General features: G+C 57.1%; 1 protein-coding gene and 1 long non-coding RNA gene across 3 annotated transcripts in view; one reads left to right on the forward strand and one right to left on the reverse strand.

The window, feature by feature from the left end:
• CTNNBIP1 (catenin beta interacting protein 1) overlaps positions 1–9,969 on the reverse strand; it is a 34,008-nt gene extending 24,039 nt beyond the window's left edge. Inside the window, exon 1 of one of the 2 annotated variants that reach the window (XM_037498687.2) lies at positions 9,335–9,969. The gene's annotated coding sequence lies outside the window, so the exon portion shown is untranslated. Of the gene's footprint in view, positions 1–7,761; positions 8,205–9,334 lie in introns of those variants that run through there. The other variant, XM_054691073.1, reaches the window with a different exon arrangement.
• Positions 3,746–6,567, forward strand: LOC119235375 (uncharacterized). The gene is made up of 3 exons (XR_005122824.2): positions 3,746–3,904; positions 5,731–5,862; positions 6,329–6,567. It is a non-coding gene; the product is annotated as an uncharacterized LOC119235375 (long non-coding RNA).
• Positions 9,970–19,289: the final 9,320 nt, after the last annotated feature.

Consider the following 19,289-nt stretch of genomic DNA (forward strand, 5'->3'; position numbering starts at 1 on the left):
CCAGAAGAGTTCAAGAAGAGTGGCCCCAGGATGGGGAGTGCATCCATCTGGAAGCGCAAAGGGGACGTGGTTGCTGCTCACAGCCAGGTGGGAAGGGGCGGCTTTCCGAGGAAGAGGAGGAGGCGGGAGGAGGCGAGAGGGGCTTCCCCGGGCCAGCCTGGCTCCTGTTCTCCATCGCGGCACCTGTTAACCAGTGACTGCCTGAGGTCCCCGCACCCAGCTTCATCAGGTCAGGATGGGGTCCGCTTCAGCAGCCATAGCAATGCCAGGGCCTGAACCAGCATCTGGGGCATAAGCAATCAGCCAGCGCCTGGTGTGGGGTGACCTTCGTGGCCGCCCTGCAGTCCTACCTGTCCCCGTGGCCCTCGCCCAGGCACACGCTTTGTCTGTGCCAGCTCTGCTGCCACACTCGGGCCCAGGGAGCCCAGCACAGGGGTCTTAATCTCAGCTTTGCCGCTCGCAGGTAGGGTCGAGGGAAGAGGAAGCCTCTGAAGATGCTGAGGGCAGGAGGGAGGAGAAATCACACCACAGAGGCCGCTTTAGGGCTGGTAGAGAGCCCCTGGCCCTGACTGTGCAGGCCTCGCTCCTCTGCTTTTCCTAATAAACCTGCCCTTGTGAAATGGAAAAGAAGAAGAACCGGTAGAGACAGCAGGGAGCAGGGTGGAGGAGGAGAGCAGCAGAGAGGGGTGTTCAGGCCCTGACCACTGGGGGCTGCCCAGTGCAGGGTCTCCTTACTCCCTCCTCACCCCTGACCAACCCGGGACCTGAACGCGAGCCCCACACCCCAGGCTTCTCTGAGCACGTGACCCCCGGGACAAAGTGACCACCCACCACCCCTGGGCACCAGTTCTGAGTCAGCTGCCTGAGAAACACTGAGCAGGAGGAAGAGGCCAGCGTGGAGAGGAAAGGGTGGGGGCACAGACCTCCACCCCCCCACAGCGGCACAGAAGGGCTCGAATGGGCCCCAGCACCCCCCGCCCCCCCCACAACTGACACTCGCCTGTGCGCATGCCTGAATCTGCTCTGAGGGAGGCTGCCTCGAAAGCATACAAACTAGCATGGAACCAACATGCAGACGGCAACATAAAGGAGCACGCTGTGACGGGAGGCGTGAGAGCGCTTCGAGCCAGGCCCGCCCAGGAGCCCCGTGACCAGCAGCCACGCAGCCGGGGCCATGTCACTCTCGGGCCGCCTGGTCTCGGAGGGTGCATTCATTCATTCATTCATTCTACCAAACAGCTAAGTGAGCACCGACTGCGTACCTGTGGGGGCACATTCTAGTGGGGGGGGGCGGACAGAACAAAGTGAACGAGGAAGCGGTGGGCGAATCCAGCGTGGAGGGAGGTGAGAGCTGCTTTCTCTTCTCCCCGCCCCCTCCAGTTCACCCAACCCCAAACTGGTTCAAAAGAATAAGGGGCAAAGTGCTATAGGGGGGTGTCAGGGCCTTACTTCCCCATTCCACAGCTGCCCCCCATCACTGGGAGGCTTTAAAGTGGGGTGTCAGGACACCACATTCTGGATGGGGTCATTCTCTGCAGCGTCCCTGGGATCAACCGCCAGATGCCACCCCTAGGTAGTGACTACTAAGAGGCCAAACTCTCGCCTGGTGGAGAGCACTGCTCTAAAGAAAGAGCCACGGCCGCCTGGCGCAGCTCTCAACACCGTGGAGACACTGCTGTGAGGTTTCACGAATGAAGAAGACAGAGGTGCAGTGTCTCGCCCGGCCCATCTGGGGTAGCCCTGGAACCAGACTGTCCAGGCTTTTACTCGGATGCTTCCCGCCATCCAGGATGGGAGCGGATGGGTAAGGAGGCTCGGAGCCAGGGAGAGGGAGGCAGGACTGCAGCTGGTGCGGCAGATCCCACCCCGGGGCCACATCTTAGGTCCTCCAGTGGTATCAAAACTGGGGCGTCAGAGAGAATAATTAAACTGCAGCCTCATGAGCAACCGCCGTAATTAATAAATTCCACCATCAGCCGCCTCTGTCCAGAGCTGGGCTCGGCAGTCTCGAGCTAGGCGGCCCCAGCACGAGCCAAGCAGGTCTAATGACAGCCCTGGGCAGCCAGGGAGTTTGCAGGACGCAGGGCCATCCACGGGGTGAGCTGGGGGTAAGGAGTTTGTCCTGAGGTGGCCAACCCACATTCAAACGTGAGCCAGAGCTCCTTCCTGCTGGGGAGCGGGGACGGCAGCACAACAATGATAATTGCTGTGGCTGCAGCATCTTTCGAAGGGCCAGGCGCAGGGTCGGCCACGCTCAGCACACTCTCATTGCTTGAGTCCACGCAACAAGCCTGCGAGGTAGGAATTATTCCCACTTTATAGAGACAGCTGAGGCTCCGAGAAGGTATGTGAACGGCCCAAGGCCACAGAGCGAGCAACAGAGCCCGGATTTGGAGTCAAGTGTCCCTTTCAGCCCACTCTGGCTCAGGTGTGGATGGAGGTATCAGCCATTTCAGCTGACATTAAAGCAAAAATCCATTTTAGGGGAAAGAAAAGAGAATCCAGGAACCCCAACTATCACCAGTCAGAAAATAAGATAAGGGGGGCCTCCCCGGTGGCGCAGCGGTTGAGCGCTGGGTTGCGAGGCTGCCCGCGGCCTCTGCAGTGCCGGTTCGATCCCCGGCTGCTCCCCGGCCACCGGAGGAGGGTCCCACATGGCGCGCAGACCTCTCCTGCCGCCCGCTGCTCCCCTCAGCAGTGTACCTCGGTCCTTCTGCCTGCTCTGCTCCCCACTCTGGCTCTGGTGAATTCTCTCACCCTCCCGCGCTTCTGACTGTACCCAGTGCTTGTATAAATAAATAAATTCTTTAAAAAAAAAAGAAAAAGAAAATAAGATAAGGCCGTGTAACACCTGGGCCCAGGGAACGGTCCTTGCGAGGGTCCAGGGAGGTTGGGGGGGGGGGTCATAAAATGGACAATTGGGAAAAATTCTTTTCTGTCCCAGGAATTGTGACCAAATTGAAAAACGTCTCTCATTAGACATGCGTTAAGTTAAATGTGAGCCTTTGAAACACCTCATAATTTTTGTGATCCTGTTTAGCCCGCCCTGGTTTTTAGTACACCAAGAGATTTGAGAGCCTAGGACGGATGACCAGCCGATCGGTGGTGAGTCGGCCCGACAGTGGCTGCCCACTCCTGGGGAGGCATCGACGGTGATGCTTAGCGATGTATGATAATGGTGGTTGTCGTCCGTTTGCTACCAACAAAAAAACGGTTGTCAAACTCTACTGGTCTGGAGAGCCCTGACCACAAAAGGCACCAATTGCCCTGCACCTCCAAACTGCTCAGGAGGGAAGTGCCCGCAGTCAGGTTCCCAAGGGTGCCGCTGGCTCCATCCACCCACATCTTGGACTCTGGCTGGGGAGCGTATGTGACCCCCCCCCCTTTTCAGCAGCTGTTCCTTGTGGGGGAGAGTCATATATGGGTCTTGTTTTTTCTGAGTTCAAGAAAAATGTTATTTCTCACCTCAGTTCCCCGTTACGTGTATTCTAAAGTATTTTATTTTTTTGAATGGGAAAACATTAAAAAGCCACTGGAGAGGTGTAGGGTAAATGAAGATGCTCAGGCTTTTGCGCTGTTGGCCTTAGTGGCATCACCTGAGGCCTTGAATGTGGGCGGCGCTTGGGGGCGCAGGCGTGGAGCACACATGCGTGATGGGGGACACCTGGAGTGTGGTGTGGGCACGTGCAGGTGGGCACACCTGAGCCGAGACTGAGCCTATAAGAGAATGGCTACATGGGGACGAGATCACGAGAGGACGCCAGAGAAAGATTTGCTGGAGGCCAAGAGGGAGGCCTGCCGCGCTACAAACGGCATAGAAAGATCATTAAAAGCCTGAAAAAGCCACTGAGGGCTCTGGGACTCTCCTTTGCTGCTCTGCCTGTGCCCACCTGCACTACAACAGGTAACAAGTGGGGAGAGACCTGCAGTTGCTCTGCAGAGGCCCCTCAATATGTAAAATTCCATGTGTGATCCATCCAGATGGCCCCCCGTTGACCAAAGTGGGGCCTTCAGGAGTGGGGGTCGCTAGGAACCCACACAGATGGCCCTTGTCCTGTGGGGCCGCTGGGCGACTGGCATGGGAACAGCCAGGATGCTCACTGGAAACAGCTCCTGCCTCAGGGCCACCCCCCACAGCCTTGCACTCACCCTGTCCCAGGTGAGAACCCCTCTGATCGGGTCCTTTGGGGGAAGGTTCCCGCAGCATTAAAGTCAAATCCACTGGCCCTGATTCAGAACAGCCCAAGGGCAAGCAGCGTGTGTGGCCCTCCTCCACCTCAAACCCCCCCCCCCACACCCGCCAGCCGACCTGAGGACCCAAGACGGGCACGGAGGCCCAGGTAGGCTGGAAAGGGGCACCTGGGGCACCCGAGGGCCTCGGTGCGTCCTCCTCTCTGTGGCACGACTCCCTTGCAGGGCCCCTCTTGCACATGGCACCCTTGGGCGTGTCACACAAACCAAAGGGCTCCGGGACAGGCCCGAAACACTGAGAGCCAGCTCCCCAGGACCTGCCTGCTGGGTGGGAGGTGGGGAGCAAGGGCTCCCTTCATCCAGCCGCTGCCCAGCTGTTCTCTGCACAGCAGTGGTTCTCAGTTGGGGGAGTTTGGCAAGGTCTCGAGACATTTTTGATTGATTGGGCTGGGAGGATGCTGCTGGCTAGGATTAGGGGTCACAGCACAGGCCAGGCCACATGACAAGGCACTATCTGGTCTGTGTGCATAGCACTGGGTGGCAGAGCCTGCTCGGCGGGCCTCGGCGGCCCCCTACACCAGGCTCCCTCCTTCCACACCCCAGCCCTCTGCACCTGTCATTCCTCCTCCCTCTGTTTCTGCTGTGCCTCACTTTATCTGGGTTGCTCCGAGGCCCGGGAGGTACCCTGCCCCCTTCCTGCACTCACAGCTCTGCTGCCCTGACACGGCCCGGCCCGTCGGTCTGCAGATCTGCCTCCACCCCCAGCTGGGAAGCTCCCTGAAGGCCTGCACGTGGAACTTGAGACCCTCACAGGCCCAGGGAGCCCTGTTCTCAGACATACCAAAATGGACCACATCCCCTAACTCACAAGAGGAAAGGGAGCTTGAGAACCTTTTATTCCAGGTCTGATGATTTTGTGGACCTTTGAAAAGCTTATAGGTCCCAACTGGAAGAATCCAGATAGAAAGGACGGTGCTTCTGCTCCACAATGGCTAAGTGCAGGGCTGGGTTCCAAAAGTCTTAGATTCCCTGGGGAACCAGAAGGAAGTCCCCCAGTCTTAGAATATCCTTGTCTCCGAGAAGCCAAGGCACGGGGGAACTGAAGGAGCCCGTGTGTGTATTTATAACGTTCACATAGCCGGACTGGCGTAAGGTGTCTGTGTAGAATTTCTGCTTTAAGAAATGCATCCCTGCGGTTTGGGCCCGATGGGTAGAAAGCGTTACCCAGCTCTCACTGACTCTTCCCGTCCTGAATTGGGTGAAACTCACCTTTTTGCAGCTAAGAGGGAGCACCTGGCAGGCTCTTGCTGTTCAGCTGGGAACAATACAAACAGGAAGGGACCCTGGGGCCGAGGCAGCTTCCGCACAGCTCCGCCAGGGACTCCCGGCCAGGCTGAGTCCTCAGGCCCCAGAGCGTGACCTAGCAACACATAGGTGGTGGCTCTCTCGCCACACAGTAGGGGACAAGGACAGAGGAAAGAAAGACATCTTTTGACCTAATTTATAAAAAGCGACTCCTTTTTTCTTCCCTGGGAACAGCTGGAACCCTGAAAGCTGGCCAGGCCCCCGCCTGAGAGCTGAAGTCAGGAACCAGAGCCTACAAAATCCGCTCCGGATCTTCCTCGACTCAGGGTGACTCGTGACCTTCGGCCTCTGGCAGGTTCTCAGTGGGTGGGTAAGCAGGCTCTGGAGCCTGTTCTATTTATAAGCCAATGTGAGGGCTGGAATCCTCAGCTCTCAGGTGGTGCAAGCCCCGCCCCCTCCCCCTGGGCCGGGTCTTCCAGGCTGGACTGAGCGCCTGGCAGTGTCAGGAGCCCACCTGTGTAAGCTGGTGGCAAAAAGACCCTTTTTCTCTCCTGTGACCTAGATCCATGCTAGAAATGCCCCAGCAGGTGGGCCCCCACACCCCTGCAGGAAAGCTCAATTTGCATTTCTGGTCTGTCTTTGGAAGTCAGCTCTAGGCTGGAAAGAGCAATTCCTAACCTAATAATCCTGGGAAGGAGCCAGGCCAGGAGATCTCACAGTCTGGGGGTCACCTCCAGGGGCCAGGTGGAAGGTGTGAGTCAGGGAAGCCCTATCAACTCTGCTACCCAGTTATGTCCACTTTTAAGGAGTCACTGTTCAAATTTTTAATTAGGGCCTCCCTGGTGGCACAGCAAGTTAAGCAGAGCACCGTGAAGCTATCCGCGGCCTCTACAGCATGAGTTCGATCCCCAGCCAGACAGGGAGCTACCCACATGGCGCAGCAGACCTCTCCTGTCTCGCCCGCTGCTCCCTTCAGCAGTGTTTTCGGTCAATCTGCCTGTTCTGTTCCCCACTCTGTCTCTGGTGGATCCTCTCACACTCCCACACCTCTGGCCTCTACCCCAGTTCTTGTATGCATAAATAAATAAATATTTTTTAAAAAATAAAATAAATTTTTAATTAAACTTGGAAATTTAAACGTTATTTTGAAGAGGAAGGGGAGAGCCCGGCCCAACAGGAGTGGTGCAGGTCCCTTCTCTCAGTCATGTGGGCAAGCCTGGTTCGCAGGCAGGCCCAGGCGTGGCCCGGCCAGCCCGCTCAGGGCCCTGGCAAAAATCGCAGCCTGCACCAGCTCTTCTCGCTGTGCCCCACTCTCTGCCCACCACCTCCCTCCTTAAAGTCCCCTGTAGCTGCACCCCCTCAGAAGTCCAGACGCAGGCTTAGGCCTCCTACTCCTGCCCCCAGCTGCCGGCAATTTCTGGGCCTCAGAACCCACTGCTCCACTCCCCAGCTCTGGGCCCCGCCAAGAGGCCCCAGGCATGGCCTCCTGGAGGAGATTTTCTCCTAAAAGCTCTTAGAAAAGTTGTAGGGTTATTGCTTCTTCTTTCCTACAGGCTCTTAGCATATAGGTATGTGCTAATTTGCATAAAAACACAGGTATGTCTGTCTGCCTCGCAAACATGCATACCATCGCTCCAAATTGCCAAGATCGTTGCACACCCACACATCACATCGGCCACGCGGCTTGCTTGTCTGGATAACTGCCGCCCCGCGGCCTGCGGCCTCCCCTGTCCCTTCCCTCCAGCTGCCTCCCAGAAAAAATAATCCAAGAAAAAGGAAACCTCCCCCGAACGGGCCGCTGAAGACTTGGTTTCCTTCCTCCCTATATGTTGAACAAGCTGATAATCAAAATCAAAAATATTTTAAACAAAGACTACTCCCGAACGGACCGTGCGCTGACTCCAGTAACTGTGGAGGAAGGCGGAAGCCCCGGTCACGGAGCCCGCCCGGGGTGAGCACAAGGACCCCAGCGGCTGGTGCTTAGGGGCGGGGGAGCTGCCCAGAAAAGGCAGCACCTGGTACAGCTGGGCCCCACCCAGTCGCCTGGAGGGTCTGCCCAGGAGAGAAGCGGACGGGAGGCCCTGTTCCCGTGTCCCCATTCCCGAAGGGTGTGGGTACAAACACCCAGACTGGGCACACCCCAATGATCCAGTTCAGGAGCCAAATTCCCATCATCCATTTGTAATGACATCCCCCGGTCCCAAAGCCACGAAACCATTAGTCACCAAGCCACGGAAAGAAGCAGAAGCTTCCGGCAAAACTGACCTGTTAGCAGAAAGAGTCCTGGTTTTACAGGCCAGCTACTCCCCAGGCTGTCACATGTCACGCAGTGAAACCCAGGAGTCTTTTCACAAGCTGGTATCCACAGAACAGGCAGATTTCTCTCTTGCAAAGACTCTCAGTGGGGAGACAAGGCGGTCATGACACATCGGTGTGGTGGCGCTCCCGAGGAGCCCCAGAGACCTGAGCTCCCCTGCAAGTTTACTGGGAGCACATAACTGTTAAACCAGAGGCAGGCACATGGGAATGCCAGGTCTGACCTGCTTCTAGAAAAGCCGTGTAAGTCTGCTAGAAACATACTGTCACGAAAACCTCCAAGTCCCCTGAAGCCGCCGACTCACCGCCACCCTGGTCTCCTCTGCGGGATGGGCACCCGTGCCGAGGGCACTGCCTTGGCGCTCGAATCACGGAAGGTAAGCACAGATATCATGCCCTCTGCTGAGCGCCTCCTCGCCTATCCCCAACCCCCCCCCCCCCCACACACACACTTGACCGCAGGCCCATGCAGGGCTCGGCTCCGGCTGCGGCTCCTTCCCTGCTCCAGTCCAGCAGGGCTCACCGGCTTCTCTATCACATTCACATTTTTAGGGCCCAGGACCATTGCCTTTAGGCTGCCCCACCATCTGTCCAGTTGTTCCTTAAACATCTGGGCATGAGCAACTACTAGCACGTGTGCACGGAGGGCCGCCGTCAGGCACGGGGGAAGCGCGTCTCTGGGCTGGGAACGCAGCGGGGGGAGGAAGACTGAGTTCGCCACAGCCTGCTGGGCGCGGTACCATGTCCTTGACCCGCTCAAAAACAGGGCTCACTTTTTTTTTCCCCCGCTAAGGCAGTGGGAGGGGGTCAGAAGAGGAGAATAAAGAGAAACTCTTTATCTGGGTGGTTGGGACAGTCCCGCGCAGGGCCTGCTGCTGAGCACTCAAGCTCCAACCTCCCTGTCCACCGGCCTGGGACACCTTCTCTTCCAGGGAGCTGGGAAGTGAGAGTGGACACGCACCCACGGACCCCCAGAGAGTCGGAGGTGGGGTGGGGGGTACGGAGGCCCTAGGCCCGAAGGAGGAAGGAGCACAGGGCGGGCTCCACTGCCACCCCACCGGAAGGCCACTCTGTGCAGGGAGGCAGAGCCGGGGCCCTGGACGGATGCCCCCACTTCTGTGGCTTACACTTCTGTGAGGCCCACCATGTCCTCCGAAAAATCACAGCACCCGGTCTCCCCACAACTCCAGGGAGCAGCCGGGAGGACGCTGTGTGCCTGCAAGGTCAGTCCCTGGGCAGCGGGGGCAGCGAGACCCTCTGCCACAGCCGGGAAGCCACGTGCCCAGCACCCGGGCCTGAGGTCACAGTCCACCTGTCACCGACCCTGGCAGTTTCCCTGTCACCTTTTGCTCCCTCCTTTGTAAACAAGACCGGATCATTCAGGGACTCAGAGCTACCACTTTAAAATCCCCAGGTCACTTGGCCACACTCACAGCTCCACTATTTAAGTCAAGCCCCCTACCCCCACCCACCCATAAGAAACAATTAATTACAAGTGGAAAGTCATTTTCAAGTCCTCTACCTGGAGAGGGCAGGAGAAATCGATGGGGCCCAGAGCAGGTTTTAGTTCATGTTCCTGTCGTAAAAGAACATTCTGCAAAGACTCTGGTCAGGATGGGTCTGCAGGAGCCGGGTGGCCTGGGGTGGGAGCTGAGAGGCCACGGCTGGGCAGGGAGGACAAGGCTGACCCAGCTCCTTGGAGACCTGGTGACTTCACAGGAAGAGCAGGGCGGGGTCCACACTGTGAGAGGTACCTGAATCCCCGCGGGACCCTGACCCCCCCCAGGAAGCCCCGCTCGCAGGGTCCAGGACTGCGAAGGACAAGGTGGCGACTCCATCTGTCTCGGGGTGTCATTCAGCTCCGCGACACAGACCACAGGATTCCAGCAGCAGGAACCATGCGGGCTGGATACTCAGGAGACACCCAACCTGAACAAAACCTTAACTGGAGCTGGTCTCCACAGCCTCCCGCCCGCTCTCCGCGCGGGAGAGGATGTGGAAGTGGGTCACACTCTCCCGGCTGAGCCGGTGTCGCTGTGGGCTCCAGCCACACTTGAGGAACTCCGGGGACACCGTGTGACCCGCTCTCCTTGCTGAGCCAGCCATTCCCTCCTGATCAGACACTGGCTCTGCGCAGCCCTGGCCGGAGGGGCAGCTGACTAGCACCAAGAAGCCTGAGCCGAGACACCAGCAACACCCCACTGCCCCGCTGCCGCCTCTCTCTGCGAATGTGGCAGCAGCAGCCAGTCCTTTGCCCTCCGAGCCAGCCTGGTGGAGGCAGGGAGGGAGGACTAAGAACACCGTGTGCTTTCCCACGGGCCTGCAGGATCCCGGGCCCGGGGTGCTGGGCCGACTTGGGGAATAACGGGCTCTCCCCCACCCTCCTCGGCACATACTGACCCAGAAAGGGCTTGGACACAGACATCCACAGGCATCGCTCCTCCGGGATCCCTGTGGGCAGCTGGGGAGCATGGGCAGCCACCCACAGCCTGCCCGCCCCGTACGCCCCATCTCCACAGCAGAGGGCTGGGATACAGGGGAACTGCAGGAAGGCATGGTCTGGGGCCCCGATATAAGGGGCCAGATAAGTGTCATGACCTCAGAAGTTTCTGGGCGACCCCACTGCCATCACCCCTGGTGGGACCTCAAGTACAAAGAGTTAAGGCTCCACGGAAGGAGGAAACCAGCAGGGCCGAGCCCTCACCGTGGCTGAAGGTGACACCAAGGGCCGTCTGTGTTTCGTAGACACACTCAGGGACTCTTCCCTGCTCCTCCAGGAAGCCAAGCACAGCCCTCGGGGCAGGCCCCCAGGAGCCCACCTGCACCACTGGAGATGATCCCGACTCTCCTCCTGAGAGAGCGAAACACTCACCGCACGACCCCAGCCAGACAATACAGCTCTTGGCCCCGGCCTGGAAGCTTCGCACAGGCAAGGACTATTTTTACCCCGCTCACCACGGTATTCCCAGTGCCTACTATGGGGCGCAGATTCTAATAAAAACTCAGTAAATATTTACTAATCGAATCAATGAATCACTGGAAGGAAGCGAGGAAAGGAGGGGCCCATGGAAGCCAGCCGTCACTCCTCGGGACCTGGGTTCTGAGCTGCAGCGGAAAGGCATCCCGCCAGAATTAGGAAGCAAGCCCTTCAGGCCTGGGTCAGCGCCTCAGCTGTGTTAGGCTGCGCCGTGCACACCCCTGCTCACAGAAGCTCCGTGCAACACAGCTGGGGAAGGAGACACGTGTTTGTGACGCTCCATCTTTAAGCAAGTTCAAGAGGCAGACAGAGGGGGCCCAGCTGTGCCTTGCGGGAGGACACCTTCCCTCCTGGACTGTGGCCTTCCCCTTTAACAGGCTTCGTGGTGGATCGGGGCATAATAGGCCTTTAATAACCGAGTGTAACAGCAGTTGGTGCTCAGCGCCCTTTCATAAAAGAAGTTCAAAAGCACTTTGGCTCAAACATCATAATGCCCCTGGGAGCTATGCAGGTACAAGCATCATTATCCCCATTTACAGTTGGGGAAAGTAAGGCAAAGGGAGGTTAATTAGCTTGCCCAAGGTCAGATGAAACGGGGAGAGGGCACAGGATTCAAGCTCCTTGCAGCCACGCAAACACACCCCACTGTCACCCATGTTGGGCCTAAGGGTGATTTTACCCGCTCTCTGCTGTTTCTGCTGAGAGGCTGGGTCTGATTTGGGGCTCGGAGCTCATGCCCCACAGCCATCCTGCCCGGGTTTAACTCCGGGCCGTTCCCGACTGGCCTGACCTCAAACAAGTTATCTAACTTTGTCAGGCTTTGACTTCTGAATATTAAACGGCCAAATGGTACGTATCTCAGAAACGATGGAGAGGATTAAATGAAACACAGTACGTAAAAACATCATTATCCATTTTATAAGCCAGCACATTTTGCTCGCCTAAGAAGAAAGCCAGGGGCCTCCCCAGTGGCGCAGCGGTTGAGCGCTGGGTTGCGAAGCTGCCCGTGGCCTCTGCGGCGCCGGTTCGATCCCCGGCTGCTCCCCGGCCACCGGAGGAGGGTCCCACATGGCGCGCAGACCTCTCCTGCCGCCCGCTGCTCCCCTCAGCGGTGTACTTCGGTCCTTCTGCCTGCTCTGCTCCCCGCTCTGGCTCTGGTGAATTCTCTCACCCTCCTGCGCTTCTGACTGTACCCAGCGCTTGTATAAATAAATAAATAAATAAATCTTTAAAAAAAAAAAAAAAAAGAAGAAGCCAGGTACAGGAGGAAAAGCTTGCACCCCCACTGGTTTAGTTTTCACGAGGCTCCACAGACACAGGACTAAGCATTTCAGATTGTGCCAATGAACTGCCCCAGGACCTTGAAAGTGACTTGCACTCAAAAGTCCTAACTGGTTCCCACTAACTCATGTGGCCTCTCCAGGTTAGGAGAGCAAGTAACATCAGGGACAAAACTGACGAGGGGAGGCCTGAGCAGGGATATGAGAGTCTAAAGAGGCTACGCTGGATTCCTGGCCAGCTGAACTCCTGGGCTTGAAGCACCATTTCTCTGGTTGTCTTGCTGAGCTTTCCAATTCCACTCAGCCCAAACCAGAGACAGGCAGTGCTTTCTGGGTACGCTGTATTCCTGATCAACTGATGGCACAGGAGGAGTTCAGGGGTGACAGTGTGACCTACCTGACCCTCTGCAGAGGGCCCAGCGATACTCAATCTCAGCTACAAAGACACCGACGCTTATGTGTGTGGGCAACCTTGACTCACAGCAGCAAGGCTTCAAGGTCACTTCAGAGTCACTGCCGAGATCGGTGGAGAGCAGAGAACAAGTACATGTATGGGGCGAGATGTTAAGATGCCAAGAGCTGGCAATGTTCACCCATTCAAATCAAGAAACACTTAAGGATGACTTCCCTTCTCGGGGAAAGCACCAACAGAATGTGCAGACACGCAGGCGCCCTCGGAACCCAGCCAGTGGCTCCCACGTCTCCTGAGTGCCCACCTAGGTCAGAGAATGAGGAACAAGATGGGCATAAACTCAACACCACTGGCCTCCAAAACCCTTCCCAGTACAAGGAAGGTAGACTCTGCTCTTCCTAGCACCCTGCTTTCTCCTAAACGGGCCCCTGGGGCGGGCCTGTGCAGTGACATCCCACTGTTTGAAAGTGGAGAGTGAAAACCAAACACTCCACAGTGGCCCCAGCCCCAGCCAACCACACTCACCACCTCCCAGTCCCGCTGGGCATCTTGCTCCCGCAGCCTGTCAGCCCGCAATCCAGGCCTCTGTTCAGAAGTCACCTCCTCAGAGCCAGCTAACCTCCTCCCAGCACACGCCATCATTTTGTGGCCCTATTTTATTGTCCCCGTATCTCTTCACCATTCTACGTCCTTCTGTTCACTTCTTGGCTAGTTGTCTCTTCTACTAGAACACAAGCCTCGCTGGACCCTGGGTCTCGGCGGTCCTGTGCTTGGCTACATTCCCAGCTTCCAGTGTCTGGCACATGCTCAGGGAGTCGTGCAATTTACCAGATATTTACTGAGTGCCTATAAAGTTTAGACACCAGGTAATAACAGTAGACCCCCCAAAATTATAAAATCTCTGCCCTCAAGATATTAAATTCTAGTGGGAGATAAGAACTATAAGTAAATAATGGTGACATAATAGTTACTTCTAAGTACCTAGCAGGCACTGTGATTTAACCCCCCTAACACCCCAACAGCTCCACAAAGGAATATTACAAATGGGGAAACTGAGGCACAGAGAGGTCAAGTTACTTGCTGAAGGTCACACAGCTTATCATGGTAGAACCAAGATCCAAACCCAAATAATCTTGGTGGGAAGGCCACATTCTGATTCACAGCTGCACTTCATATTTACTGAGTGTCAATTGACAACGTGGTTGGCGCCCTCCTCAGCTGCTCCCCGCAGGCTGGGCTGGAGGGCGACCACTAAGTTGTTCTCCCACCTATCTTGCAAACAGTCTCAATGTCTTTGGGTCACACCTTATGACAGTGGCAGGTCATTAATGCTTCTATTTTAATAATGCAGCCGGACAGGGTGGGGATGGAGGGTGAAGCTCAGTGTGTTCTGTCCTCCTCCACCTCTGGGTGGAAGCGAGGAAGGGCTGCCCCAAGCTGTGAGCTCGATAGGATAGAGGTGGCTGGGGTTACCCCTGTGTTGCACCCTGGATGAGGAATCTGCCAGGACACATGGTTTGATGAAAAGACAGAGACAGGGTCAGAATTCCTGGGTTCCTGTTTTCAGGAGCCTGAGGCAAGTCAAGCAATACTTGTTGAGGTTACATTCTGTGCAGGGCACTGAGATGCTGTGTAGGTGCAGAGATGAAGCCTATAGAGAGCGTGGCCTCAGAGAGCCTGGCTTTATGCACGTACAGCTGGAGCTGAAATAGGCATGGGAAGTGGTGAGTGCCATGGGAAAACGTGCAAAAGGGCTACTCAGCCTCGGGGGCCTACCATAGAAGAGAGTGGTGGGCTACATAATCCCCAAGGTCCTCTAGCTCTTACATGTTCTTTTTTTTTTTTTTAAAGATTTATTTATGCATACAAGAACTGGGGTACAGGCCAGAGGTGTGGAGGGTGAGAGGATTCACCATTGGGGTGCAGAACAGGCAGATGTACTGAAATACACTGCTGAGTGGAGCAGCGAGGAGACAAGAGAGGTCTGCTGCGCCATGTGGGTAGCTCCCTGGCTGGCCGAGGATCAAACTTGTGCTGCAGTGGCTGCAGAGAGCTTCATAGATTGTGTCTTAACCCCTTGCACCACCAGGGAGGCCCTCTGATGTGTTCTGATGCATGAATTTGCAGAGGCATAGAGATCAAGTTTTATTCTGGTTAATGGTTCAAGTTCACGGTCACTAAGTTGTTCTCCCACCTATCGTGCAAACAGTCTCAATGTCTTTGGGTCACACCTTATGACAGTGGCAGGTCATCAGTGCTTCTATTTAAATAATGCAGCTGGACGGGGTGGGGGTGGAGGGTGAAGCTCAGTGTGTTCTGTCCTCCACCTCTAACTGGATTTTAAACCCACAGATCCATCAAGGAGCGGGTGGTGACCTTTCTGTGAGCATGTTGTCATGGTGTAGAGACTGCTCCCCAACCCCCTTGTTCATGCCTGTATCCCTAGAGCACAGTTCCTGGCTCACAACAGATACTGAATGAAGTCTGCAGACCTACCCACGCATGGCCAGTCTACAAATGCTCTGCTGGACATACCAGTCTCAGCCAGTGTTCCCCACTTTGGCTTTCAGCCTCTCCCGAGGGAGCTGATGGGTTCCACTGCTTCACTTCCATTGCTCCCACCCCAAGCCCTCAAGCCACCATCATTCTTGGTCAACAGCTGCAGTGGCATGTCTCCCAACTAGCTTCCACCTCTGCTCCTTATCATCCAGTCTCTCTATACAGCAGCCAGAACCATCTTTTTAAAAGAACTCAGATCTTATCACTCCTGGTTTAAATGCTCTGATGGCTTCTAACTGCACTTGGACTAAAATCCAAACGGGTTCTTCCCACCTTCACACCACTTACAACTACTAAATTTATTTTGTCTGCTTATTTGCTTCCGCCCTACTCTAGAGAATGTCAGCTCCAAGAGGGTAGGCGCTATGTCTGTCTTCACCTCTGCAACTCCACCCTTGGAATGGGGCCTGGCACACAGTAAGCACTCATTATTCAATGGACAGATCTCCGCCCTACGGAGGCGACTTGTATTTACAAGGACCACTAACTCTACCAGGAAACCATGAATGACACACTTGGCACTTAGCAGTCAGCACCTTTATTTATGACTCAAAGATCTGCTTTAAATCAGAGGAAACTTGGTATCTCTGTTCACGGCCCAAGAGATCAGTGTCACTTGGGCTCTAAAGCCAGGACCTGGTTGTAGCAGGGAGCTAAGAGCCCAGGTGATTGGCATCAGAACCTCGAACTCTGATGTGACTCCAGGTCCCTTATGGGCACACCCTGTGCCTCAATTTACCCAGCGGCCGGCCAGGCACACTTGCTTAAGTTCTGTGAGTGGCAGAAGACAAAATAATTAACAGCTCTAGCATACTTAGATCCTCAGATAGGAGGTGCTGCAAGCCACAGATCTCATTATTCATAAAACTCTTGATTTGCTGCCAACACAGGCCTCCTCGCCTTCCCAGGGGCGAACCTGACAGCAGGTACTGCTCAGACAAGTTCAGCACAGCGGAGAGGGAGGCATGTGGGCCTAACACAAGCTGGGTGTCCAGATCTCAGTGTCAAGGTTACCAGGTTCAAGAAAAGGAAATGAGGGTGGGGGCGGGGTAAAGGTGGTGAGAAGTGCAGTTTTGGGTTCCAAGAGGTTAATCTTGCAGGCTCACGGTCGCCTGCCAGACAGGTGAGACGCGTGCCTGCAGGGACGCTGCGCGGGAGGTGGACGGTGGGCTCCATCCAACTCCAGCGAGGACGGCGCCGGAGGCCGGACCTCGGCAGCACTAGTTTGGGGAACACGGAAGGGCCCCGCGCGGGGCGCGGGGCGCCGGGGCGGGCGCAGGTGAGGGGGCGGGAGGGGCCGGGCCGGGCGGGCTCCCGGCGATGACAACCGCGCCGCGGCGGAGGGCGAGCCGGGCGGGCGGCCCGGACACCTGTGGCGGGGCCCCGGCAGGTGAGCGGCGCGCGGCCGGCCGGGCGGGGTCGCGCGCGGCGGCGGGGGCGAGCAGGCCCGCCCGCCCGGGGGCCGCGCCGCCGGGGCCGGCCGGGGGTCCGAGCGGGCCGGGGGCGCCTCCGCGGCCCCTCCCCGGGAGACAAAGGGCCGGCGGCTCCTCCGAGCCCCGGCGGGCGCCGGCGGGCGGGGCGCGGCCGCCTCGGGCTTACCTGGGCCCCGGGCCGGCCGGGCCGGCGGGGCTGCGGGTCGGAGCGCGGGCGCGGCGGCCTGTTCCGGGGGCGCTCGGCCGGAGCAGCCCGCGGCAGCAGCAGCAGCGGGAGCGGCCGCCTCAGCCTCCGCCTCCCGCTCCGTGAGTCACCGCGGCGGGAGGGAGGGAGGCGCCAGGCCGCCGGGGGAGGGACCCGCGGAGGGGGCGGCCCGGCTCCTCCGCGCGGCGGGGGCGCGGCGACGGCCACGCCCCGCGGAGGGGGAGGGGCCGGGGCGGGCCTGGCGCGCGGAGAGCCACGCCCCGCGACGGTGAGTCGGACCGGGCGGGGGCGGGCCTGGCGCGGAGAAAGCCACGCCCCGCGGAAGAGGAGGGGGCTGGGTGGGGGCGGGGCCTGAGCGCGGGGCGGGGCCTGGGCACAGCGACGGCCACGCCCCACGGGGAGAGGCGGGCCGAGCTCCGGGGCGGGGCCTGGGCGCGAGGACGTGCATTGGGCTCCGCAGGCGAAGGGGCGGAGCCGGAGATCCTGGCGGGGCGGGGCCAAAAGATGGGCGGGTAGAACGCGGCGGCTGGTCCCGGCGAGGGTTCGGAGCCGGGGGGCGGGGCTGGGGCGGGACCGGGGGCGGGGGCGGGGCCCGGAGGCGGCGGCCGGGGGCGGAGCCGGGTTGGGGATGGAGCGGGCGCCGCGGGGAGCCCGCGCGGCCCGTCCAGTGCAGAAGCCCCGTGAATCCAACGGCCTCTCCCGCCACCGGCCCGGGTGTAGAGAGGGGGCGGCAGCCCGGGCGGCGCTCTGGCCGGGGCCGCGGGCGTCCGCAGGACGTGGTCGCGAGACGCCGGGAGCCGGGCCGCCTGCGCCGTCGGCAGCGGACCGGCCCGCCGCGGGCTGGAGACTCTGACCCGGGCCCGGGAAGGCACTGTCGGTCGTGAGCGCTTTTCCGGGAGAAGGAGGAACACACGATTAAACGTCTCTGTAGAAACACGGCTCTCTGCCGTCTGGAGGGAGTACGGGCGAAACCACCCATTGTAAGCAAAGGAGAACTGCTTTGAACACGCACCGTCCCTTTTAAAGGGCTGTGTCTTTGCACGGTCTCATTTTCAACATTTTGATTCGGCAGTGACATAGTGTGACCCTAAACCCAGCTCAGAGGCCCTTCAATTCAGAAGGCTGGACTTTCCCCAATCCTCTCTACCCCTTCTCTGTCCCACCCACTTGCCCCCGCCCATTTCTTTCCCTTCCCTATGCGAGAAAGATACAACATGCTTACATAAAATTATATTAAAATTGTATATTCTGGATTGTCTGTCTTACCCTTTCCTCTTGGTTTAATAATTGTATTGTGTTACAATTGAAGATTTTTAATTTTTTTCTTTTAAGATTTATTTACGCATACAAGAACTGGGGTACAGGCCAGAGGTGCTGGGGGTGAGAGGATTCACCAGAGCCTGAGTGGGGAGCACAACAGGCGGATCTTCTGAAATACACTGCTGAGGGGAGCAGCGGGCGAGACAGGAGAGGTCTGCTGCGCCATGCGGGTATCTCCCTGGCCGGCCGGGATTGAATCCGTGCTGCAAAAGCTGCAGACAGCTTCACAGCACTGCGCCCAACCACCTGCACCACCACGTAGGCCCAATTTTTAAATTTTTTATCAAAACTTATGAGCTCATGAACTCTTATGGGCCAGCACTATGTCTTAACCCTGTCTGTATCCCCATTAGTGTCCAGACTCCCATACCCACAAGAACTCAGCCAATGGTTGTCAGTATAGTGTGCCAGCTGGTACTTCCAGTTACCCAGGAGCACACGAACACGAAGACTTTACATATTCAACTTATTTATATGTAATTATTGATGTTATTAATTATTAATGTTTAAACAAATGAATTAAAATTGAACAAGTTGCTTGGTATTCAAGACACAATGTATCAATTCTATCAAAAAAGATGTTGGAATGTGTGTCAATATGAAAAATGGATGCTTTTCCTTTTTTCAAATTTTCTATGAATATATTGTTTTCATAGTTCAGATTTAAATACATTCATCCACATGGCTTTAACTACTCCATCAGCTCAGAGTTGGGGAAAAAAATCTGTATTTCTAGGTAGCAGTATTACTTGGGGACTAACTCAGGCTCCACCCATCTGCAGGGTCTTAGGAGAGTTAGGGAACATCTGTCAGTTCTGACAGAACAGCATCATCTCTCTTCTGAGGGAGATGGCTCCTCCCCAGCACCACCCCAAGAGGTGTTGATTAGGTTGCCAATTACAGTGCTCTACCTTCTCCTCCAGCACACGCACGTGCGAGCGCACACACACACATACAGGACACATGTGACCGAAGCTGGACCAATCCATGTGCTCCGTTCTCTTGACTAGTGGCCAAGAAGTAGGCTGTGACCCAAGCTGAGCCCAGTGGATTCCTTCCCTGAAACATTCACAATTGAAAATGAAGGAAAGCTCTCTCTTACTGAATCAAGAACTATAAGGATATGACCTCAACAATGTTAGCATCAGGCCTCCCCTGGTGGCGCAGCGGTTAAGCCAGGCTGGTGGGCTGCGAAGCTGCCTGCAGCCTCTGCAGCGACAGTTCGATCCCCGGCCACCGGCGAGAGTCCCACATGGTGAGACAGACCTCTCCTGCCGCATCTGCTGCTCCC

This window comes from Talpa occidentalis, unplaced genomic scaffold (genome assembly GCF_014898055.3).
Source record: "Talpa occidentalis isolate TD23 unplaced genomic scaffold, MPIMG_talOcc4v2.1 talOcc4.9, whole genome shotgun sequence".
In the NCBI taxonomy this organism is placed as follows: Eukaryota; Metazoa; Chordata; class Mammalia; order Eulipotyphla; family Talpidae; genus Talpa; species Talpa occidentalis.